This window comes from Tursiops truncatus, chromosome 7 (assembly GCF_011762595.2).
Source record: "Tursiops truncatus isolate mTurTru1 chromosome 7, mTurTru1.mat.Y, whole genome shotgun sequence".
Lineage (NCBI taxonomy): Eukaryota > Metazoa > Chordata > Mammalia > Artiodactyla > Delphinidae > Tursiops > Tursiops truncatus.
Window position 1 is genome coordinate 1,244,226 of NC_047040.1, and position 19,919 is coordinate 1,264,144.

Genomic DNA, 19,919 nt, shown 5'->3' on the forward strand with positions numbered 1-19,919 from the left:
TTTATTTTATTTTGGTATACACTAAGCTTTTTTAAAAAAATTGTTCTTTATTGAAGCATAGTTGATTTATAATGTTGAGTTAGTTTCAGGTGTACAGCAAAGCGACTCGTTTATGCATACACATCTATTTTTTTCAGATTCTTTTCCCTCATAGGTTATTACAGAATATTGAGTAGAGTTCCCTGTGCTCTACAGTAGGTCCTTGTCGGTTATCTGTTTTATATGTCGTAGTGTGTATATGTTAATCCCCAGCTCCTCATTTATCCCTCTACCCCCCTTTCCCCTCTGGTGGCCGTGTTTGTTTTCTACGTCTGTGGGTCTGTTTCTGGTGGCGCAGTTCTGAGTGGTCGACGTCGCGAATTAAGAAAAGCAGGAACTTCACTCTATGTGGTTTGGTGGCGCTGCCTTTAGCAGTGCCGGCTCAGGGCATCATGGGTCACATGCCCCTTGGCCCCTGAACCGTGGCTGCGCGAGATGACGGGAGCCGTCCCTTCCATAGACGCCCCGCCACGGGTTGATGGCTCACCTCCCGCCAGACGAGGGCGCTCCGGGCAGCTTCACTGGGCGGCATCGGTCAAGGCACAGGGCGGCAGGGGGACGGTTCCATTGACCCGTTTCTGCCCACAGCCACCCCAGAGGTGCACAGGGTGCACGTCTGAGCTGGGGCAGCACAGAGGCTGTCGCAGAGGTTCCTGGGTGGTGGGGTCAGGCCAGGGGGCCGAGGCCCCGGGAGGGCCACCCAGTGAGGGTACAGGCGTCTGGGAAGCCCGCCTCCTGCCTGCGGCCCAGGCTCCCTTTGTTCACTATGTCTGCGGCTCTAGAGAAAATACTGCCTCTCTCCCCAGCCCTTCGTGTCCCGCCCTGCTTCGTGTCTGTCTGTCCTTTCGCCCACTGCCTTCACACAGCCCCCCGGCGGTCACCACCCTCCCTGTGCCTGCCTGAACCCTGAGCCCCCGCTGGCCCTGCCCAGAGCCCCACAGGACAGTGGAGGGCACGTCCCCACCGGAGCCACAGCCAGGGCGGTTATGCTGGGATTGCTGCCACCCAAAGTCTGACTATTCAACTGACTGCTGTCCCCACGACGTCTCTACAGCCCAAGGACCCCGTCGCATCACATGTTACGTCAGCTGTCAGGTCCCCTGAGTCTCCTTCCGCCTGCCCGAGCTGCTCAGTCTTGTCTGGACTTGGGCGATCTTGCCCCTTTCCAGGCGCAGGGCAGTCGTGGCATAGCCGCCCCCAGTGTGGGCCTGTCCGCTGTTTCCTCCCGTCGGGTCCAGGCGCCGCGCTAGGGCAGGACTCCCAGACCCATCCGGTCCTCAGCTGCATCCCGTTGGCTGGCACGCGGCTTCGGTCTGCCCGTCACGGACGGTGTGCACGTTGTTGCCTGAGCGGCTGTCCCCGGAGCTTCCAAACTGCCAAGTTGCTACGTTACTATGTAACTGTACATTTTGCTGTGTAATTAGGACATGTTTTGCAGGAGATTCTTTGAAAGTGTGTTAATGTCCCTTTTCTCATCAGACTTGCCAGGAAGTCATTTATGTATGTTAGGATAGACCCGTGGTTTCCCGTCCTCAGTGAGCTCTAGGCCTCTGCTGGCCGTCTGGGTGACGAATGCTTTCAGATTTAGCTAGAACAGCCCGGGAGGCTTCCCAGAGGAGGACACCTGGGTGACCCTGGAGGGAGGAGCAGTCTTCCAGGTGGACAGCTCAGGGTGGGGACAGCACTAGGGACAGAGCGGGCAGCATGACCCCTCAGAGCATCATGGCCAGCCTGGGCACTGCGGTGGCCCCAAGCAGCTGGAATTTGGGAAGCGAGACAGGGAGGGAGGAAGCAAAGGGGGAAGGGCCCGCAGGGCTAGAATGTCTGGACCAGAGTTCCCGAGGGTCAGGGAGGTCAAGGAAGCTCGCGGGGGAAGTCACGGCAGGCAGGAACCACGTCCCCCTCCCCTCAGAGCGGGAGAAGCAGCGTCGTCGGGGGGGGGGGGGGGCAGCCACCTCCACACCTGATGGTTGGATGTGCTCTGTTACCATGGAGATGGCCCAGCCCCAAACCCCATCAGGCATCTCTGAGAACACGGCCCATCCAGGAAAGACTTTAGTCACGTTGAGCGTCACCCCAGAGGCCATGAAGATCTCCTAGATCGCCTGGGGGAGGGAGTGCGTTAGTCTCCTGGGGCAACAAAGCACCACAGACCCCGGGGGCTTAAGACAACAGAAAGTTATTCTCTCCCGGTTATGAGGCCCGAAGTACGAAATCAAGGTGCTGGCCACACCAGGCTTCCTCCGAAATCCCTAGGGAGGGTCCTTTCTGCCTCTTCCAGCTTCTGGGGGCCCCACCCCTCCCATCTCTGCTTCCGCCTCCACACGGCCTCTCCCCTGTGTGTCTGAGTCCAAACGCCCCTCTTCTTAGAAAGACACCAGTCACATCCCCTTTGGGCCCAAGCTCCTCCAGGGTGACCTCATCTTACCTTCACTAATCACATCTGTAACGACCCTATTCCCAAGTAAAATCCCATGCTGGGAGCCAGGACTTCAGCCTATCTCTCTGGGGGACACAGTCCAACCCCTAACAGGGAGTCACTGTCCCTGCCTGGGGCCCCCGGGGCACGGTTACCCCACAGGGTCAGGCCAGCCCTCTGCACCCCTGTCTCCCACCGGGGTCTGCTGGCCCCTCGCCCTCCGGACAAATTCCGGCTCCTTCTGTCTGCTGTCCCGTCCCATGGCCATGCCCAGAAGGTTTGGCCTCCGACGCCTTAAGCTCCAGTGGCCATCTCTGCAGACTCTCTCCTGTCCCCAGGCCCACTCCCTCCACTCTGCAGGAACCCAGCCTTGGCCCTCAGCAGGCCTCTCTGGCTCCGTCCCCCAGGCTGGATTCCGGGGTTGACCGTCTGTGACTCACATCGGGACAGGTGCACAGAATCCCCAGGTGGGTCTGGGCACAGAGTGCTGATGGCAGCCGGCCAAGGAACCTCCAGCCATGGATGCCCCCCACCCCAGACCCTTCCTCCACCCCTACCCGGCCACTCCTCAAGAAATGAGGCCATCAGTCACCATGTCACTGGCCACTTTAGGGGAACTCAACAAAAATCAATTTTTCTGAAAGGAAATTTTCTGATGGCCAAGTGAGCAACTGATCACCGCGTGCCCCCGAGCCCTCGCGTGGAAGGGGGCGTGCAGCAGAGAGAGCGCCTGAAGAGAGGGCCGCCGGCCCGCCGCACGCACGCACGCATGCACGCACGCACGCACGCACGCGTGGGAAGGCTCGCACCCTGGGCGCGCTGGGTGGGCTGGCGCTCGGCTCCCGGGAGGAGGTGCCTGGAATCAGTGAAGCCCCAGCTCCCGGGGAAGGTGCTGCCCTGGCCCATAAGCACCCGCCTCTCCCTTCTCTCCACTGGAGGCTCCCCCCGCAGCCTGCACGTCCCCAGAGCCTGCGTCCCAGGCCTTCCCCGCTGTGGTTCCCAGGGGGCCCCCCACCCCGAAGCCACACACACCACTTCCCTCTTGAGCCCATTGACCCGAGACCCCACTGCCTGCCAGTGGTCTGTTCACCGTTTCCACCCCCAGCTCCTGCCTGCCCTCCCTCCACTCTGACCCTCTCCCCTTCTGAAAGCCCCCCACGCGGGGAAGCCTGTCTCCCCTCCTGAGCACCCTGGCTGGCCCGCCCCTGCCCTCCTCCTGGAAACCTCGTCCGGAGATGCGGGCCCCCCCGTGAGGCCCCTTAGGGTGGCCGCCCCTCCTCCCCCCATCCCCCACTTCCCTCCGCCCAGCTGCCCCCACGGCCGCACCCTGAGTCCCCTCCTGGGCTGGCGCTGCTCTTCCCACACTCTCTCCCCCTCTCTACAGGCTGATGGCCCGCTGCCCCCCAATCCAGGACCCAGCCCTCCCCTTCTGCCGCCAGCCAAGCTGACCGCTGACCTCGCAGCCGAGGCCAGTGTCCTCCCTCCGTGTCCCCACCTGCCCCGAGGCCAGTGTCCTCCCTCCGTGTGCCCCCACCTGCCAAGCCTCAGGGGGGCCTCGGCGTCTCCCCCCGCGCCTGCGGAGGCCCAGGGGCGGCAGCAGCATTGCCCAAACGGCAGGACCGGCCCGAGATCGCCCGCTCGGCTCGGAGCTCAGGAGCAGTGGGTCTGTCTGTCCATCCTTCTGCGGCGAGGGCTAGAGACCCCGGCTGGCACACCTGCAGGCAGGTAGAGGGCACACGGAGGCCTCAGCGCCCGACCCTGAGCTACCCTGGGCGTAGCACCCACTCCAGGAGGAAGCTGTGGGTCTCAGCTGCACGGGAGACGGTTTTCTGAAAGAGCTGCCGGGGGACACCACAGGCTGTCTGTGTGACCCTAGAACAGGGCCCCTGGAGCCCCAGACGCCAGCCAGGGGTGGGGACGGGTGGGGAGGCAGCAAGCCAGAGGAAGGCGGGCCCCCCTGGGGTGGCCTGACCGCCCAGCTTCACCCCCAGCCCGGCGACCAGAGGCAGCGCCGTCCCCGCCGGCACCCTCCGTCATGCTGGAGGAGAAGCGTCCCCGACGGCCCCGAGGTGGCCCACTTTCCCTGCTGAGAGCCTCGGATCTCCCATCGTAAGAAGGCCTTTCTGCCCCGTGGCTGAATCAGAACCTCGAAGCCGCCTGAGCAAAGGGTGGGTCGGGCCTCGTGGTGGGGGAACCTTGGCCCTGAAGGCGTCCATGTCCCGGAACTGAGACCGTGTGGGGACTTCGCAGCTGGGATTAAGGTAAGGCTCCTGAGGGAGAGGGCGTCCTGGATTGTCCGGTGGGCCCAGTGTCCTCACGAGGGTCCCTAAACGTGGCCGACAGCAGCAGGAGTCCGAGAAGGAGATGCGAAAGGGAAGCGGCTCCGAGACACCAGACGGACAGACGGCGCTGCCTCTGCGGGCGGGGGAGGGGCCGGTCAGCCAGGAGCTGGAAAGGCAGTGAGGGGACGCCCCCGGGCCCCCAGGAGGGACTGCCTCACCTTGACTTTAGCCCACATCCCCTTATGGACTTCACGTTCTCTCTCGTCTGCATCTGAGCCACCAGGACAAGATGCGGCAGCCAGGCCGCGACGCGGCGCTACAGGTGGAGGCGCCCGTCACGCATACCTGCGCACACAGGTGTCGTTGCCCTACACGCTTGCCCTAGACACGGGGATTCCGAGATCCTATTTCGCACATTTCTCTATAAAGAAAAAAGTGTGTGGTGAGTTTCTAATCGTGCGCCCGGAGTTTTAGTCAATTCGGTCCAAGTCGGAATCCTGAACCAGGAGCACGGATGTCCTTGGTGTCCCGGCTCGAGCAGAGAGCGAGGTCGCCCTTCCTCTGCCGTCTTGTCTTATTTGGCCTCAGTGGATCGCGGGATGCCTGCCCGCATTGGTGAGGATGACGTTTACTCAGTCCATCGACTCAGATGCTAGTCTCTTCTGAGACACCCTCACAGACGTGTCCCCGTCTCTGGGTATCCCTCGGCCCAGGCAAGCTGACACTCCTGGCCTGAGGCAGGAAAGGACTGGTGTCCTGCCCGAGCATCCCTGAGAACTGCATCCTCCACCTTAGACCATTTTCCTGAGCAGCTTCTGCACACCTCACCTTGCCTCTCCTCCCCCACCCCTCGTGCTTCTGTTCCGTGCGCTGTAGGATGTCACCTCTGGCCCTGCTCCTCCCTGCCACGATTCCAGGCACGGTGTGGGCGGGACCAGTCCTTCAAGCTCACCCCAGCCCAGGACGGCTAATGGTGACGCACCTCTGCCCAGAGAGACTGCAGATGTCCTGAATGGGTCCCACGAGACCCAGGCTGCTGAAGATGTCCTCCACGGTGCCCGAGTGCCCACGGCCAGCCCAGCACCCGGGACACGGGCAGCAGAGCAAAGGTAACGGGCTTAACGTTTGGTTTCTTGCTCTTTGCCAAATGTACAAAACTGTGTGACTGTCTGAACTCGGTGCTGAGGCTTCCCAGATCTTTGGAACAGGTTCACACAAGTCCGGATGCTCCCTGAATTCAAGCAGGTTTGCCGTTGGGGGTAATCCCATTTGGGGAATCAATCATATAAAGTAAAACTGTGAATATAAGATACAGCTCCAGGCATCTGCATGGTTGCTAGAGCGGCCAGGTCCTGGGACCCACAGGAGAACTGTCGAATAGACGCGGCTTTGGGCTGACAGTAGAGCCAGGGTCTCCTGTGAGTGTGCCCCTGGGGACACGTGACAGTGTTCAGACATTCTGGGTTGCCTTGACAGGGGCTACTACTGGCATCAGGGCGTGGAGGCCGGGGATCCTGCTACACGTCCACCATGCGCAGGACAGCCTCTCCATGGAGGATTATTCCACCCCAGCCTCCGTGGCGTGAGGCGGAGGCACTCCGTGCTAGAGTATTAACGGCTGTTGCAGAGAGCGGGTGAGCCTGATATACAGAGACCTGGCAGAGGTCCAGAGAGGAAAATGCAGCAGTGGGGAGCGTGTTTACAGAGCAGGACAAACTCTGGGCGCCCTGGGCGCACACGGTGCTTGGCTGGGTGGGGAGGGGACGGGGAGAGGGTCTGTCCACGCCGGGCCGTTAGCACTGAGGGGCTGCTCAGAGAAGCAGAGTGGAGAGGGGGTGGTAACCACCTTGTCTCTCTTTTTCACTTTAAAGATATTTCTCTGTGTGCGATGTGTTCCCATTGTTTGGCCAGCTTAAGGGGCCAGCGGCTGACGTCTCCCTGGGAGCAAAGCAGGCGGCGAGGCTCGGCTTTCAAGGCCCACGGGCTGCCTCCCGGCCGTCCAAGGAGCCGGATTTAGCGCTGCTTCAAAAGCCATTTGCAGCCCTTTAATTCCCAGCCGCCACTCTGGCCCAGCTCGGGCCTCCTGGCTGCCTGCGTCGCGGGCTCACAATACCTGCTTCTCAGATGAATCGGGGAATCTAGGACAGCCGGCGAGAACTGAGCCAGGCAAGCTGCTCTGTCATCAACCTGTTTCCACCAACACCAGGGAAGGAAGAGCCACAGGATCAGACAGAGGAGGCCGGCGGGCGGCCGCCAGGATGGCTGGTGCCCAGCTCCCAGCAGAGACCCTCAAAGGCAGGAGAGCCGGGAGCCCCCGACGGCGGCAGGACAGGGCCCCGCTGCCCGGACGCCTCGGTCGGGCTGAGAAACACGCCGAGCCCCGGTTCCCATAAATCCGGCTTTTATGTGGCGATGAATAGGGGTAAACAATGGATCTATTTTAGGCTGCGGAGAAACTGGCCCAGCCTGGGTCTCCCTCCTGCAATTAGGAGCCTCAACATGGCGGGGCCTGGAAGCCCTGGCTGGCATGGAAGCCTCACGAAGACCAGGTCCGCCTGGTTTGGGGGAGGAGATTCCACCCTCCCCTGGGGTCTGTTGCTGGCAGGGCCCCCTCTCCCAGCATGGGAGGAAGTGATGCTGGCAGCCCCGGCTGCCAGCAGGGCCCAGCTGGTGCTGACTGTCCCATCGCCCCGTCTCTGCGAGCACAGGTTGGCCCTTGGCCTCCAGAGGTGTCCCGCAGCTGCCCCCAGAACGGGGAGCCCCTCCACGACCCCTCCCGCACGGCGGCCAGCCTCGGCGGGACCTCCCCATTCCTGCTGGAGCACGCCCCGAAGACGTCTCAGAAGCCACGGTGCCTCCCTCCAGCCCCGCACTGCCTGCGGACGCTCAGCCCACCCGTGGGGTGGACACTCAGTGCGCCAGGCGCAGCCTGATGGAGCGAGTTGGCCACACTTGCACAACAGCCCTCCCTGTCACTGCCACGGTCCAGGGGGGCATAGCACCCTCCCACCCCGTATCTTCCTCCTCCAGGCAAGCGTCCGTTTAAAGTGCATCTTCTCCAGGCCCTCATCACCCTGTCCCCAGCCCTCCCCCGGGTAAGGATGGCAGAGGGCATGGGGATGGCCGAGGGCCCTTAGGTGCCACACGGCCCTCACCCAGCTCCAGGACGCACTCCCCGTGCATGGGGAGAAACGCCCAGCCTGTCCCTCCTGGAAGCAGCCGTTCACCTCTACCAGCTGTTCTTCTGGTCTCCACCTACTTCTGTCCAGAGAACAGTGTTCCCCCCATGACGGTTGCCTCTGTGTGTCACCTGGGCTGGCCACGGTGCCCAGGTATTTGCTCAAATGCCAGCCTAGATGTCACTGTGAAAGTGTTTTTTAAATGAAAGCAGACAGTCCTCCACAGCGCAGGTGGGCTAAGCAGAATGCTTTAAAAGAGAAAAGACTGAGGTCTCCAAAGAAGACGGCATCCCGCCTCCAGGCCATCTGTGGACTCAGGCCTGCAGCCTTGACGCTCCCCTGGGCGTCCCTCCTGCCAGCCTGCTCTGCAGCCTTTGAACTTGTCAGCCCTGCAACCGCATGAACCCCCTCCTTAAAGTACGCCTCTCTCCCTCTGTCTGTATAGACACATCCTGTCGGTTCTGTCTCCCTGGAGACCTGGACTGATCCACACCCTGCGGTGGGCAGCCTCCGAGATGGTCCCCAGTGATCCCTGCCTGTGGGTGCCTATGCCCTCCCGTGAGTGTGGGTGGGGGCTGGTGACGGATCCTAATACAGAGAGCCTGGCACCCGTGGTGAGCAAACCGCCTCTGGGATTAGGGTACAGAAGGATGCCCGTCGTGCTCACCCTCTCTTCCTCTCTCTCCCGGGGGTCAGAACCTTCCCTCTGAGGGAACCCAGCGGCCCCGAGTTCAACTACCCCATAGAGAGGCCCGTGGGGCAGGAAGCCTGCAGCCGCCAGGGCTTTGAGTCCAGGCAGCAGCCCTGCGAGTGACGTGGCTCCTTCCCCAGCCCGGCCTTCAGGAGGTACAGCCCCAGGCGACACCTTGTGGGCGACCCCGAGTTGGGAGACCCCGCTGTCCTGTGCCTGGATTTCTAACCCGCTCGTGGGTTGGGGTCTGTTGTTGGAGGTGCTTGGTTACACTGGAGCAGGTAACTAACACACACCTGTTTCTTTATCATCTTAGAACTTATCTCTTGACAGCTTCCTCTCTCAACTCTGATTCTCCCTTCTCTGGCCTCCCAACACGTCTCAAAGTTTAGTTAGAATCAATATTCCAGTCTCAAGGGATTACGACCAGGTAAAGAAAATGTGCTACTGAGCTAAACTGTGCATTCTGATGGTGTTTCACTCTCTATGTTTTCCCCCCAGAGTTAGTTATTGCCTTGCTTTTATTTAAAAACAAAAAGGGTGGGGGCAAAGTGTAGCTTCCATGTACCCGTTTATAATTATTCAATAAATGCTCTATCAGAATTTCCAAATGCCGTCCATGTCTGCCCAAGAGCTCAAATGCTCAGATAACCTACTGTTGCCATTTCCTTTTCTGCTGAAAATCTAGCCCCGTCCCTGGAGTCCTGGTTCCCTGGGCCTGCAGGATACCTGTCGCTTAGGGGCTTCCCTTCACCTCTCTTTGGAGGCGTGAGACCGACTGTCTGTGTTCCGCTGCTTCTCAGAACACTGTGTCACAAAAACACGGGACGGGGAGCCTGGGAGATACAATGCTGAGTCTGTGTAGGTCCCCAGATGCCTGTATTCTCTCCCAGGGGTGGCTGATGCGTGTTTTAGGCACAGTGTCCTGGCCCCCATCCAAAGGCCGGCGTCATCTTCCTGTGTCGCCCAGCTTCCAGGGTGGCCAGAGAGATCTGACGCCACTGGAATTCCCACTCTTTTTATGTGACCTGTCCTTGCAGCTTGGAGACTTGTAGACTTTCCTCTCGTGTCCAGTGTCCTGAAATTTCCAGAGTTGTGCCTCTGCGGGTCTTTTTTCTCACTGGACGGGGTGCAGCCCTGTCTTTCTGGAGGCTCAGTCCTTCCCCACGAGGACACTCCCTTGAACGACCGCTGCTGACGTTTATGTCGGATCTCCTGAATTCATCCTCCACTGTTCCCATCTTTCCTCGGCGATTTTCTTTTTTTGTCTTTTTGTTGTATTTTAGGAGAGATTTTCATTACTCTACCCTCCTGTCTTTCTGTTGATTTTTAAGATGTTAAATTATTGTATTTTGAATTGTCAATTCTGTTTCTTGTTTTCAGAATGCTACTTTCATTGTGACATCCCATTTTGTTTCGCGGACACAACGTCTCATCCGGCACTGATAATATTAATGTTTTAAGCCGTTTTTTCTTTCCTGCTCCCTCAGATGTAGGCTCATACCTTTAATCTGGTTAGTCTTGATACTGTAATAGCTATCACCAAACGCCCGGAGCTTCCTGGATGTTATCCCGTGATTTTGCCCATTTCTTGGGTGAGAATCTGAGGCCCTGAGGCGGGGTGTGTCCTGCCCATTCTCAGAGCCTGTCAGAGGTCAGGCCAGACTCAGGCAGTAGGACCCCTCCTGAGCCTGGGCTCTGACCACTGGACCATCCTGCCTCAGTCTGGGGCCAGCCCGGGAGGCGGAGCCCCTCACTCCCACACATCTGGCTGGCAGGACGGAGGCCCTTCACCGTCCGCCCTGAGCTCGTCTCTGCCTGAGGCGCACTCTCCGTCTCTCTAGAGCGCAAGTCCTTCCAAGACGCCCCCAGCCTTTGGATGGGGGCCGGGACATGCACCTAAAAGATGGATCAGCCGCCCCTGGGTCCAGGACATGCTGTGGAGGCGACCCCAGCCCCAAGTGACACCAAGCGGCACGGCAGACCCTGTTCCCTGTCCCCAGACCCTGCCTCCTCACACAGCCCGAAGCCCGGGGTCGCCCCGGGTGCATCAAGGGACCCAGGGGTCATCTTGCACGTGCACCCCCAGCCTGCCTCAGACCACCCTCCTCTCCACCCGCCCTGCCCAGCCACCTTCTCCTGCCCGGCCCTCACCCGGCTCCCGGGAAAGTCCTTCTCTCCTCCAGCCTTGGGGAGGCAGGGTCCCCCTAGGCCCCACCCACTGCCTGCAGAGAGCGGACAGGACATGCAAACCGCAGACCCGGGAGGGCACGAGATGAGTGGGCCCACGCGGCCTGCAGAGGGCTGGAGCATGCCTGCCATGCAGTCCCCAGCCCCCTCCCACCAAGATGTCCAAATCCAGTGAAAGAAAACTCGCACCTCTGAGGGATAGACATCTGGGTTGGATCCACCCTGAGGGCTGCCAGCGAGCGTCTGCCTGCTAACTGAGAGGGGCCGAGAGCCTGGGAGAAGAGGGGCAGGGGGTGGGCAGGGGCCCCTGAGCCAGGCCAGAGGAGGGGCTTCCTCTCCAGCCAGGGACCTGGCTGCCCTCCCCGCCCCTCAGTGACACAGGCCTGAGGCGGGCGTCCTAGCCCTGTGGTCCAGACACCACAGTGCTGGACACAGTTGAACGTGAGTAACTGTCCAGTGAGCGGCCACCCGGCTCCGCCGATCTCAGGAACCCTCGGCTGTCCTTCCAGAGCCATGGGTTACAGAACCCTCTGGGCTTCTTGTGGCCAGGGTGGGCCCCGAGCCACTGCAGGGAGGCTGCAGCAGCACCTGGGGCGTGTGCCTCCTGGGACGGGACGGGTGGTTCTGTCTGGGCAGCCAGCTGGACGCACCAGCTCCCGGGAGCCCAGGGGCCCTCAGAAGACCGGGGGCATCGTGACGCCGGGAGCGTGTTCGAAATGCCGGGGCTCGCGGCTAGGCCGTCTGAATGAGACTCCGCAGGGGCACGGTGTGCACCCAGGGCGGGGCGGGGGGTGGCGCAGGAACGAGTGTGGTCTGACCCTCTGAGCGGGGCTGCCCCTGGGCCTCCACTGTTTACTGGCGGCTCCGGCAGGTCCCCAACTCTGAGAGCCTCGGTTGGTTTCTTCCCCAGTGAGTGGGGACAAAAGCAACAGCTCTGACCGCACTGGGAGGCAGGGATTTTGGTGGTTGGTCCAGAGAGGGGCCTGGCACAGAGAATGCCGTACGATGCCAGGCCCACGGGTGGAAACCCAGGGATGGGGTCACCTGAGTAAGTGTCGCGGTGTTTTATCACACAGCGAGGTGACCTGGGTACCCTGGAGGCTCACCGTGCCCTCCGGCACACAGATCGCTGAGTCTGACTTTGCCACGAGGGGAGTATGGACCCGGGTTTGGCTCTGGTCTGGCCTCAGAGCGCTGCACTGCGTCCTTGGGAGGACTGAGGGATACACAGGTCTGGGGCAGCCTCCAGCCCACCTCACGCCCATCCCTCCACCCCGCCTCAGTCGTAGTGCCCAGCTCCGCCCAGGCCTCACTTGCTCTGCAGCCCCTCGCCTGCGGCCCCCCTCCATTCCCTCCGTGCTTCTCTGAGACCCCAGCACCAGACCCCCGCAGGACCCCAGCGGGCACCCCTCGCCTGGAGTTTGGGGAGTTAACTCCCAAGGGCAACCCCCAACCAACGAGACAGAAGACCTCAAATCAGCGCTTCCTCTGGTCTGAGGACTTGGGAGCCCCGGGTGGGCGACGGCGTGCCCCGGGCCCAGCTTCGCCCCTTCTGTTCACGGCTCCATGCGGACTCCCAGCCCTGCTCCCTGACCACGCCCCAGACAGAGCATGCTGGCTACGCCCACACCGGGCGACGCTGATGGAGGCCTGCGGTGCTGGGATGTGGCCCTCGGGAGCTCTCAGTACCCTGGGAGGTGGGGGGTGAGTGGGCAGCCCCTTGTCCTGCGTCTCCCATCACTCTCCCAGGTGGCGACCACAGACCTCTCCCTCCAGGGCCCTTTCCTCCCGCACAGCCAGGGCCACACCTACGGCCTGGACACGATTCCTGCACCACCATGCTGCCGAGGCCCTGGGCTGCCTTCTTGGGGAGTATTTCCAGGAAGATGACCGCTGCACAGGAGCCTTGGGGGCCTGGGGGCACAGCTGGTCCAGCGCTGTGTCACAGACGCGTCACAGGCTCCTGGCGTCTGTCACAGCTCACATCTCATGCCAATGCTTCCCATTCTCTGAGCCTTGGGGCTTTGGGGCACTGCCCCCATGTCCTCATCCCTGGCCCCAAGGTCCCTAAGCTCCAAGCCTGAGAGGAAGAGGGCCCTCTAGGAAGGTCTGCCCCACCTCTCCGGCTCCATCAGGCTCTCTCTCTTACGAGCTCCGCTGGGCCCTAGACAGCTGTGGACTCGGGGTGTGTCAGACCAGGAGCTTCGCTGACCGGGGGAGCTCAGGGCTGCAGCCCGGCTGCCCATCCCGTGTGATGACAAGACCTTTGCGATGCTCCAGGAAGAAGCATCTTGGAAAAGACCCTCCCATGCCTGCCCCGCCCCCAGGGCTGGAGTCTCCTCTCACTGCCTGCTGGAGCCTAAAGCCTTGGCTCCGGGCCAGAGCCTGGGCTTGTCACCACGGGCCAGGCAGGGCCACATGGCTCCAGTTAGATTAGAACCTCAAATAATCAGTGAACACTTTTGAGTAGCGGGGTGTCCTGCATTCCACCTGTCCACCCCGGCACCCGATGGGTCCGCGCTGCCTGGCCTCACTCCACCCCAGGCCAGGGTCCCCTCGGCTCAGGAGAAGGCTTCTCGTGGAGTGAACTGGGACCTGGTCACAAATTCTCACAGATCATTGAAAGGACGGAATGATTTTTGTGAAGAATCACACGGGCCTTAGGCGTGTAACTCCCGAATCTCCCCTCTGCCTTCGCGGGCTTTGACCAGCTCTCCTCGGATTCCAGTGAGCGTGGCGCCCCCTGGAGCCCACTCTCGGATGCGCCGCCCATGATGTCAGGTGTGGGTCTGTCCCGGTTCCAACTTTGCAGAGTTCTCCAACCCACACTCGACAGTAGTTTCCGGCAACGTTCACCTCGAGTCGGCCTTTCCAAGGCAAGTGAGTTTTCACGCACGAAACTCTGTTCACGTTCGTTAGCTTTCACGGTATTTAATTAAATTCTTTTCTTAAAATGACAAATACAATCAGAGCCTGTGGGTTTGGAAACAAAGAATGTGGCTGTCTCTTCGATAAGTGGTGCTGGGAAAACTGGACAGGTACATGTAAAAGTATGAGATTAGATCACTCCCTAACACCATACACAAAAATAAGCTCAAAATGGATTAAAGACCTAAATGTAAGGCCAGAAACTATGAAACTCTTAGAGGAAAACAGAGGCAGAGCACTCTATGACATAAATCACAGCAAGATCCTTTCTGACCCACCTCCTAGAGAAATGGAAATAAAAACAAAAATAAACAAATGGGACCTAATGAAACTTCAAAGCTTTTGCACAGAAAAGGAAACCATAAACAAGATGAAAAGACAACCCTCAGAATGGGAGAAGATATTTGCAAATGAAGCAGCTGACAGAGGATTAATCTCCAAAATTTACAAGCAGCTCATGCAGCTCAATAACAAACAAACAAACAACCCAATCCAAAAATGGGCACAAGACCTAAATAGACATTTCTCCAAAGAAGATACACAGACTGCCAACAAACACATGAAAGGATGCTCAACATAACTAATCATTAGAGAAATGCAAATCAAAACTACAGTGAGGTATCACCTCACACCACTCAGAATGGCCATCATCAAAAAATCTAGAAACAATAAATGCTGGAGAAGGTGTGAAGAAAAGGGAACACTCTTGCACTGCTGGTGGGAATGTAAATTGGTACAGCCACTATGGAGAACAGTACGGAGGTTCCTTAAAAACTACAAATAGAACTACCATGTGACCCAGCAATCCCACTACTGGGCATATACCCTGAGAAAACCATAATTCAAAAAGAGTCATGTTCCAAAATGTTCATTGCAGCTCTATTTACAATAGCCCGGAGATGGAAGCAACCTAAGTGTCCGTCAACAGATGAATGGATAAAGAAGATGTGGCACATATATACAATGGAATATTACTCAGCTATAAAAAGAAACGAAAGTGAGCTATTTGTAATGAGGTGGATGGACCCAGAGTCTGTCATACAGAGTGAAGTAAGTCAGAAAGAGAAAGACAAATACCGTATGCTAACACATATATATGGAATTTAAGAAAAAAAAATGTCATGAAGAACCTAGGGGTAAGACAGGAATAAAGACACAGACCTACTAGAGCATGGACCTGAGGATATGGGGAGGGGGAAGGGTAAGCTGTGACAAAGAGAGAGAGTGGCATGGACATATATACACTACCAAACGTAAAATAGATAGCTAGTGGGAAGCAGCCACGTAGCACAGGGAGATCAGCTCGGTGCTTTGTGACCACCTAGAGGGGTGGGATAGGGAGGGTGGGAGGGAGGGAGACACAAGAGGGAAGAGATATGGGAACATATGAATATGTATAGCTGATTCACTTTGTTATAAAGCAGAAACTAACACACCATTGTAAAGCAATTATACTCCAATAAAGATGTAAAAAAAAAAAAAAGAATGTGGCTGTGAGAGGCTCCCCTCCCCGTGCAGGAGCAGAGGGGCGGGCGCTTCTCCAGCGGACCTGGGTCATGGGGGGGAGTGAGGGCAGCACAGCCGGGCGCAGGGACAGCCGAGTGAGTGGCTGGCAGGACCCGGCTCTCACACTGACCAGGTGAACCCGGCCAAGCACAGACCTGACCCAGGTGTTCAGTCCGTGCTCTCAGCCAGCCCCATGCACCCTGGCCAGGAGCTGTTCCAGGCCCGGGACACTCGGATTCTCTCAGGAGCCTAGGGCTCAGAAAGGAAGTGGGCAGAGCACAGAGCCAAGAAGGAGGGCAGTGTCGCCTGCTGGGACCAGGGACGTGGGACAGAGCGACGTGGGCTGGGAGATGGGGGAGCTCCAGAGGAGGCGGGGCTCCTGGGCTGGGGAGCAAGTTCCCCAGCGTTGAAGCGGCGGGCACATTCCAGGGCCCGAAAGCAAAGCGAGCTGGCCACTGGGGTCCCGGGAGCGGACTGGGTGAGCAGCGTGGACCCTTCCAGCAGCAGATCAACACGGCGGGTGGAGGCGCGCTGAGGGTGGTCCTGGGAGGGGCTCAGGGAGGAGGGGCCTCCAGAAGCACCGGGCAGGGGGCCTGTGTCCCGGAGGACCTGTGGCTTTAGGACTTCATAATGAACAGGGCTCTGGCTTGCGTTGGAACGGCTGAAAGAACTGTGACGCAAGCGCCCTCCTGCCCTCAGGAGACCCGAGGTGGGCCGGGTGCTTGTCCTGGGGGGCGCAGGCTCTGGAGTGTGCAGGGCTCAGGCACCGTAGCAGGAGGCCACACCTGGTGCTCCCGAGCTGGCAGCAGGGGGCGCCCCGAGACCTCCTAATGGGAGCAACTGCGGGACTGGCCCGGGAGGACCGGAACCAGGGAGGACCGGAACCAGGCCGCCCCTGGGGCAGGTGGAGCCGCAGAGGTGAAGGGCCCCCAGGTCGGCCGCCCCGGCCCCGCCTGCCCGCACAGCTGGCAGAGCTCCGCAGCCCGGCCCCTCTCTCTGCCTGGGTAGCAAAGAGGGAGACGGGCAGCTTCTGTCCACTTCGTCCCTCGAGACCCGTATATTGCAACCAGAGCTGCTTCTCACCGCAGGCAGGTGGGACCTTCGGAGGCTCCGAGGCGTCCACAGGGAGGGTGCTGGGCAGGGCAGGGCAGGGGCAGTCAACCCGGCTTCAGAGATTTCACCACCACCAGCCTGGGTCCCACCCCTGAACCATTATATTATCATCCTGCCTCAGGAGCCTGGGGGCTGGAAATCCTGACTATTTAAAAGCTCTGCAGGTGGTCCCCATGTGCAGCCAGGGTTAAGAACTTCTCTGGACAGCGGCTCTCAAAGCCTGGCCCTGGATCTGCTGAGCGCACCCCTGGTAATGTGATAGAAAGGCAGAGTCCTGGGCCCACCCCTGAGCTCTTGAATCAGAACTCTGAGAGGTAGGGGCCCAGGGATCTGCATTCTGCCATGTCCCCTAGGTGATTCTGACACTGCCCAGGTGGCGAACCTGCTTGTGCGTGCCTCCCTGCCCTAAATGTGCTCTGGGACCAGCAGCACAGACATCTCCTGGGAGCCTTGAGGGATGCAGGGTCCCAGGCTCTACCTCCAACCTGCTGAATCAGAACTGCATTTTAACAGGATCCCTGGGCGATCTGTACATAGTGTGAGAACCACTGCTTTGGGGTCCCACTGAAAAAGAACAGTACACGGCTGGGTGTGCAGAGCCCCAGCAAGGGTCACTGGGGGAAGGCTACCTGGTGAGGGGGTGAAGGGGCCATCTTCCAGGGGGCAGAGGAGTGGGCCCCAGTTGGGGTTCTCCAGGTGGGACCCTTCAGGTGGAGCCCCTCCAGGTAGAGCCCTCCAGGTGGTGCCCAAGACGTTCTGTGTGCAGGTCAGCAAGGGAGAGGAGCTTGAAGAACTCAGGAGGCAAGAAAAGGTTGGGGGTGGACACACCTGGGGGTGGATATGGAAGACCCAGGAGGTTGACCCAGGCCAGCAGATCAGAAAGCTAAGTAACAGGGAGCTTGGGGTGGTGGGTTTTCTTAAGATTTTTTTTCCCATTATAAAGGTAAACAAACTTATGGTTACCAAAGGCGAAAGGTGGGAGAGGGATAAATTAGGAGTTTGGGACTGACATATACACACTCCTATATATAAAATAGATAATCAACAAGGATCTACTGTACCGCACAGGGACGAACTCTACTCAATACTCTGTAATAACCTATATGGGAAAAGAATCTGAAAAAGAATGGAAATATGTGTATGTATAACTGAATCACTGTGCTGTACACCTGAAACTAACACAACATTGTAAATCAACTCTACCCCAATATAAAATAAAAATTAAGTAAAAAAAATAAAAGTAATGAATTAAGGAAAACGAATACCCAGAAAGAAGGAAAAACATATATACCCATAGCTCCCAACACCATCACTGCCCATAGCTCCCAACACCATCACTGCCCATAGCTCCCAACACCATCACTGCTCATTACTTGTGGACTTTTTCTATGTATAGTGTTTTATAGTGAAGTAATCAGTTATAAAATAAGTACTTGTAATTTTATTTCGTTTTCCCCAACATCACAGGGATGTTCGCACATCGTCTTCAGACATGGAACCGTTAGTGATGGACAACGTGGTGATGACGGTAGCAAGACCGGCTGGTCCCCGCTCCCCGCCGCGCCCCGACCAGCTGCACACTTCCCCCGCAGAGCACCGGCGGTCCCAGGCTCACCGCAACGCCGGGCCCGAAACGCACAGACGCCAGACCCCGCGGAGGCTGGCTCCCACCCGCCCTTCCAGACTTCACATCCTCAGCTCCCCATACTGCATAAGGCCTGTTCCTACCTAAACCCCGTGTCCCCTTACGCTCCGAGTGGCCCTGTTGGGTGGAGTACTGGAGCCGGGAGAGGGGTCCAGGGGGTTACAGGGCTCAGGAGGGGCTCGGGAGCTGCTTCTCTGGCCTCTGACATCGGTGGCGCCATTCGCAGTGGTCAAGGGCCTCCGTCGTCCACCATCGTCCACGGCACCAAGTGCAAGATCGAGTCCCGAAGCCAAGTGCCTACAGGAGGCACAGCTGTGGGTGACCAGGCAGCTGCTGTCACAGCCCCTTAGTGGGAATAAGGAGTAAAGACTGTTGGGTTGGCTGGTAGCTTCTAAGTGTGCTGGAGAATTTGGGAAAAGGAAATGAGGAGCTCAGAGCTTAAGATTCCCAGCCAGGGGCAGACAGAGAACCAGAAAGCGTCTGTGCTGTGCAGAAAAGCCCCTCAGACAGGCCTGCCCGCGAGGCTGGCCCTGGGCTGGGCGCGCCGGGAGGGTCCCCAGCCCCCTCGTGGAGCAGGCGGCCTCATGGCCCCTAGACGTTTGTGCCCAGTGAGGCTCCTGCGGAGTGCCGCTTCCTCCTGGGAGTCTGGAACCTTCACCAGGCACAGGTGCCCGCGACCACTCCCAGGAAAGCCCCAGGCGCTGTGTCTCCGACGGGCTCCCCGGGGAGACAGCACGTCACGGTCTCGTCACGGCTGGTGGTGCGGAGCTAAGCGTGTCGTGTGAGGGGAGGGGGCTCTGGAAGCTCACGCCTGGTCCCCGACTTGTCCCTGCGCCCCTTCCTTTTACTGATATTCTTTGTATCCTTTCTCTGTCCTGAATCCAGCTGTGAGCACGGCCTCTGCTGAGTCCTGGGGGCCTCCTAGCGAACCTGGGAGAGGTTCTGGGGTCCCCGACACAGTTACCAAGTGCCCACCTGAGGACCCCAGCTCAGCTTCCCTAAAAGAATTTCTCTCTTGGAGGCACAGGGTCCGACTTCTGAAAATAAAACCCAAAGTTCAGCCTGGTGTGCGGCCGCATCACAGGCAGGTTGAACAGAGGACTCTCGGGTCCCATCTCTGAAAGTCTGGGCATTCTGGGGGGAAGCATAGCCCCTCCTCACTTGGGTGGGGACGTGTGAGCAGATTCTGGTGGAGCCGGGGACTCGAACCCCTAAATTCTGCTGGGGCTTCTTTGCCAGAAGACATCCTTCCTGCGCATCTGGGGGCTATAGTCCCCTCATACCTGAGTAACCTGTAATGGTCACCTGCTAAGTAGCTGTCTTGCGTGGCGACAGACTTAATCACTGCTTATAAGCCAGAGGCGCCAGTCTGGAGGTGGGACATCAGGCTGGACACCCCGCTTCCTGCCTGTCACTGTGCTCAACGGTGACCTGTCGGCGGGGACTGCTGACCCAGGGCTGCTGTTGGCTCCCCGAGGGTCCCGTCCTGCCTGCCTGTCCCCGGGGCAGCTCTGTGATTACCCTGCTCCCACAAGGGGGGCATCGCAGCCCCAATGTCAGACTTCGAATGTCTTTCTCTCCTGGTAGAAAGGAAATTGGGTTTATTTTGAGTACCAATGTTGAATTCAGTCCTAAAACCTTAGGCCTGTGCAAAAATGTTTTTCTCCCAATTTGATCTTTGGATCAGATTCCCAAAAGTGGACTCCTGGGAGGTGGCCGCCAGCAGGGTCACAGAAGCCCTCAGTCCTCTGGGCGGGGATGGAATATTCAGTTTGAAGGTTCACGGAGGTGACGTCTGCCCCTGTCCCCGGCCTTTTATAAAGGGGAGCCTGTGCGCTGGCAGCAGACGCCCGCCAGGCTACACGGCTGGGGGACAGCAGCTGCGAGGTAACCTCTGGGGAGGGCATATGCGGGGTTGGGGGGGGAT